Source organism: Trichosurus vulpecula, chromosome 3, assembly GCF_011100635.1.
Source record: "Trichosurus vulpecula isolate mTriVul1 chromosome 3, mTriVul1.pri, whole genome shotgun sequence".
NCBI classification, from domain to species: Eukaryota; Metazoa; Chordata; class Mammalia; order Diprotodontia; family Phalangeridae; genus Trichosurus; species Trichosurus vulpecula.
Window position 1 is genome coordinate 219,840,303 of NC_050575.1, and position 6,000 is coordinate 219,846,302.

Here is a 6,000-nt window from a genome sequence, read left to right on the forward strand (position 1 = left end):
GTGGCTTTATTTTATGTCCTGCAGCTTTGCTAAAGTTGTTAATTATTTCAAGTAGCTTTTTATTTGATTCACTGGGATTCTCTGAGTATACCATCATATCATCTGCAAAGAGTAATGGCTTTGTTTCCTCATTGCCTTTTTCTAATTATTTCAATTTCTTTTTCTTTTTTATTGCTAAAGTTAAAATTTCTAGCACAATATTGAATAATAGTGGTGATAATGGACATTTTTGTTCAACCCCTGATCTTTTTGGGAACACTTTTAGTTTGTCCCCATTACATATAATATTTGCTGATGGTTTTAGGTAGATGCCACTTAGCATTGGGGGAAACTCCATTTATTCCTATGTTCTCTAGTATTTTAATAGGAATGGGTCCTGTATTTTGTTAAAGTTTTTTCTATTTCTGTTGACATAATCATTTGATTTCTGTTAGTTTTGTTATTGATATGGTCAATTATGCTGATAGGTTTCCTAATATTGAGAGAGTCATGTATAATCTAGAATCTATTTGTTATTGACTATGGATAGAAGAAGAAAGACTTTTCAAGTTGTAGCAATGTATGGAAATCCAGCTCCTAAATATATCCCCAATTTCCAGTTTTCTACCTTAAAAACTTTGGGAAATTTCCCTTTGGATGAAATTTGGCAATTTTCCTTCTTTCTTGATTTGAATTAAGCTGTCTTTCCTCCAGCTGTGTGTATTCTGGTACATTCTAATCTGTATAATTTCATTTATTTTTGCTCTTTTGCTTGAATAAATGGGCTTATTTACTATTTGCTACTTGAGATGGCCTTTTGTATGATCATTGTTTTGTGGGAAAGGGCCAAGCCAGTAAGTTTAAGGCAATTCTTCCCCTTTAAGATGAGGACTAGTGTTAGGGGAGCAGAAATTTGTTTTGAATCTAAAAAACATACCTCTAGACTATCTTTGCTGGGGAAGGGGGGAGCTGATATGCATAATTCTAGTTTAAATCTTCTCTCAGAGACTGGAGGAAGGAGTGCCTAGTCATGTAGACCTTCTCTTGCTTAAGTCAAGAATTGTCCTCCTTAGGGAACGGTGGGCAAGGTTCTACAGATATGTATAAAAATCCCCTTTGAGCCACATTTAGACAACCCATATGGATGTATACACCTTACATGGTTATACCCACACCTTACACAGAAGTAGTGTAGTTCAGTTTCTAGTTGAAATGGATGAGCTATTTAACAGTCTGGTCAGTTACTCAGGGATCAGCTTGTATAAACAGAAAATGATCAATTTCATATTGAATGTCGACAAGACCTAATTCTCTAACATTTTCAAGTAAATCGAATCATTATTTTCTGAGATGCATTTTCTGTTTCAAACAACGGTTTTCTGTGGAGTTGTGCTTATTGTTCTTAACAGATTTGGTCTTGTTACATGAAACAGGGAAAAGAATGAAAAGCTAATAGGCATTTTATATCATAGTTGCCAATTCTGTGAAAATCTCCATGTGTATTTTGGGTCTGCATATATATATATATATATATATATATATATGTATATACGTGTATATATATATATATGTATATATATATATATATATATACACACACACACACACACATACACACAAACATATACATAGACATACATAAATACATATACATACATACATATACACACACATATATGTATATATGTGTGTACATACATACATATATACATATACATACACACACACACATATATATATACATATATATATATATATACACATATATATGAGGTGAGAGAGAATGAGGAATCCAAGATGACTCTTATGCTGCAAGCCTGAGGGATTGGGAGGATGCTCTTCCCCCTAACAATAATAAGGAAGGTAGGAGGTAGGGAGGATTTACGGGTAAAGATACCGAGTTAATTTTTAGAAATATTGAGTATAACATGTCTACTGGACGTTCAGTTCAAGATGTCTGAAAGGTAGTTGAAGATGCAAGATTCAAGGTGGACAGTAAGAATGGGGCAGGATAGGTAGATTTGACAATCATCATCATAGAATTGGCAATTAAATCCTTAGGAGCTGATGAGATTACCAAGTAAAATAGTATAAATTGAAGAGAAAAGAGGGCCCAGGACAGAAACCTGAGGGACATCTGTGATTATAGGGCATGATCTGGAGGAGTATCCAGCAAGAGACAGCAAAGCAATGGTCAGATAAGTAAGAAGAAAACCATGAGAGAATGATGTTTTGAAACCTTTGAGAGATCAAGGAAGAGAGAAGTGATCAGCCATGTCAAGGACTATGGAGAGGTGAAGGACAATGAAGACTGAGAAAAGGCCATTGGGTTTGTCAAATAAGAGATCAGTGGCAACTTAGGAGAAAGCAGTTTTGGTGAAATGATAAGGTCAGAAACCAAATACACTAGTAGAGGAACTGAATCTCTTCAATGTTGACATTCTTGTTATAAAATGAAACCAGAAGACACAAGAAAATTGCATTTGAATAGAAAGATGGATCAGTCCTTATTTGAAGAAGCAAATAAAGGAACGAATGTTTTTCATTGTTGTTCTTGTTATGTGTGTGTGTGTGTGTGTGTGTGTGTGTGTGTGTGTGTGTATGTGTGTGTGTGTGTGTGTGTAACCAAAGACAAGAGGAAACATCATTCCATGGGACCCATTTGGTCATCTGATAAATGACGTTACAGATTCATTAAAGAAATCAAAATATATTCTGTTAGAAAAAAAGTAAAAAGAAAAGTGACGTCTCGGCATAGCTTGGATATGTACCTCTAAACACTCATTTTATTTTAAAAAAATTAAGTAACAAGTTTAACAAAAATAATCTGTCCCTCATACTTATCCCCTGTTAAAAAAACACCAAAATTTTAATACATTTCCATATAGTCTAGCAAAACATATGTCCATATTGGCCATGTCTGAAAATGTATGTCTCTTTATTCATTTTAAGTTTATCCTATCTCTGTCAGGAGGTAAATGGCATGTTTCATTTCCATTTTTTAATTGGTAGTTTATCATTGCATTGATTAGAGTTCTATAGTCCCTTAACATTTTTAATCTCAATAATGTTGTTTTCATGGTATAAATTGTTCTCCGTGTTCTCATTTCACTGCCTCATTTGATAAAGGTTTTTTTCCAGTTTCCTCTAAAATTGTCCATTTCATTGTTGCTCATGGCACAACTATATTTCATTACATTCATGTATCATAGTTTGTTTAGCCATTCCCCAATAGACATACTCCCCCCCCTTAGTTTCCCATTTCTGACTACTACAAAAAAGCTTCTATAAATATTTTTTTTGTACAGATAAATCCTTTTCCTCTCTCTTTGATTTCATTTGGAATTCCCAAACACTTTTTTTAAAAAGTCTGATAAAGAACAGTCATTTGATCATCTGTGTAACAGTACTACTTTAGGGAGTCAAGTGATGAAAATTAATCAGCAAATACCTAATATCTAGATACCTTAAGGGAAAGGACATATCATCTCCAGTTTGTGACTTTACACTGGCTGACTCCCATGTCTGTAATACATTCCCTCCTCATCTCTGCCTCTTAGAATCCCTAATTTTCTTTAGCACTTAACTCAAATGTCATGAGGCCTTTACTACTTCCCTTAGTTTCTGATGTCTCTCCCCTGTTGTCTTCTATTCATTTACACACACACACACACACACACACACACACACACACACACACTCACGCACGCACGTGCGCGTGTGCACACATGTATTTCTATGGACACGTCAGATTTTTTTTTTTGTGGATTGGGACTGTCATATTTTTGTCTTTCTATCTCCAGTACATAACATAATGAATGACATATAGTAGAAGCTTCATAAAAGTTTATGAATAATTGACTGTAATTGAGACAGAACAAATATTGATGACTAGAAATAAATTTTCATGGAAACCAATGACATCATATTTCCATAACTTTTTCTTCCTCTTTCTGCATTAATATAATCTGAGAAAAGCTTCAAGGGGAGGATGCAAAATGGCAGATATTCCTGGACATCAGATTTTCTAGGAAGGTTAAATTAGGATGTCTCTCTATCAATCTGAGTAGAATGAATAGACCATTTGTGGTTATGACATAATATAGACAAAAGACTTAAATAAAAGCATTTCCATATGCTTTTGACACCAGAATTCCCTCAAGTACTAGGGATTCCTTTGTCTGTTGGACTTTTACTACATTATCAGTTAGTTCTGCTACATTTCATGTTTTCTAAGGCTACGACTCGTTATTTTAAAGACTTATTTTATGACCCTAGACTTAATTCATGGATAAAATGCTGGGTTAGATTAAACCATGATTGAGAACATTAAACATTGCTTAGCAAGGCGCTTAACTGCCTTCTTGGTATTTTCTTGTTTACATATTTTAGTATAAATTGCATGCCATTTAATATATGTTATATAGTAACTCATAATTATCAAATGCTTATGCTTAGTCATTTTAATAAAATACACATTTTTCTTTAAAAATGTCATAATTGAGTAGAAGAGCATGCTAGAAAGTATGCATCTTTCAGTTAGTTCACTCAAGGGAGAACCCAGCTGCTTTGAGGGTGAGACCACAGCCCTGGCACTACTAAGGGATGGTGACAGTTTATGCTAATTTCAGATGGAAATCCCTAGGAGCAAAATAGCCCCTGGAGGGCCATTGCAAATGGAAGCCGTTATAGCCACAGTGAAAAACAACAAAATAACAAAGTGACTCTTGAAGTCTAGCGATGTCACAAAAGGGTTAATAGGCTTACAAATAAGGTGTTAAGCTGTTTTTTTTAAATTGGGAATCAGTGCTCTAGAAGTATCTTGAACATTTCTTTGGAAAAAACTAGCTTGGGGGGTGATATGGGTGTTGGTGAGGAAGCCTGTATGCTACTCTGATCTCTACGACTAACTAGATAGCTGAATGTCCCATTGGGTAGAGCTGTACTTAGAGACTGGAAAATTTCAGTTAAAACCCAGACTCAGCTGTGTGGCCTTGGGCAAGTCCCTTAGCCCTGAGATCTGCCTCAGTTTCTTCATTTGTAAAATGTAGATAATAATAATAATACCTACTTTCCTGTTATGAAGACAAAATGAGATAATATTTATTAAGTGTTTAGCAAACCTTAAAATATGATATAAGTGCTTCTTATTTTCTCTGGCATATTACCTAGCCACTTTGGGCCTGGAAGGAATCAGAAGGTGGGATATTATATCCAAATTCTTTCTGGCTATAACATTCTATGATTCTCTGAATTACTCCTGCTAATATTCTTTTTGCCCTTTCTTTGAGCCATTAGTTTTTCTTTGACCTCATACTGTTAAGTCATGAAAAGAGGGGGACTTGCTCTTTGAGATCCAGGGTCCAAAAGATATTTTATGATTTTGGCTGACAAAGATGAGAGATGCTAAAGTGCATTTAAGTCCCCCAAAGTGACTCCCTAAACATGGTATCTTGTTAGCTCACATATATGCTTTTATGTGCCCTCTGAGTCATATCTCCACCATTGCTGCTGACAAACAAGATTTTACTGCCGACAGAGCAGCAGATCTCATATTTCTGCAAAAGAGCAAGCCCAGGTCTCTCTTGCCTTGGGTCATCAATAAAATTCCTGGTTATGCTTTGATTCTAGAATTGCTATTGTTCCCTATGATGCACATCAGAGATAAAAGAAAACTTTATTCTTCAGATACTGCTAAACCTTCAAAATATGGTACAAAAGATCTGAAAGGTTGTGGAGTCAGCTGGGTAGTCAAACATTTACACTGGATAGACCATGCCTAATGCTCCTGAGGTAACTGAATAAATGACCAACTTGGGAAAGTGGAAGGATGCCTGCTCAGTATCAGCAGGCCGCTTGTTATGCTAGCTAAACATCTTCCAGTGGGACCACGAAGTAAGGTTAATGTCTTGTTGCATTCCAGGAGCTTAATGGAGTGAAGACTGAAGCCAAGATAAAGCTCCAGGTAAGCACTTATTTAGGAGCAGTACAAATGGACTGATAGAATAACTTTTTGTGAAA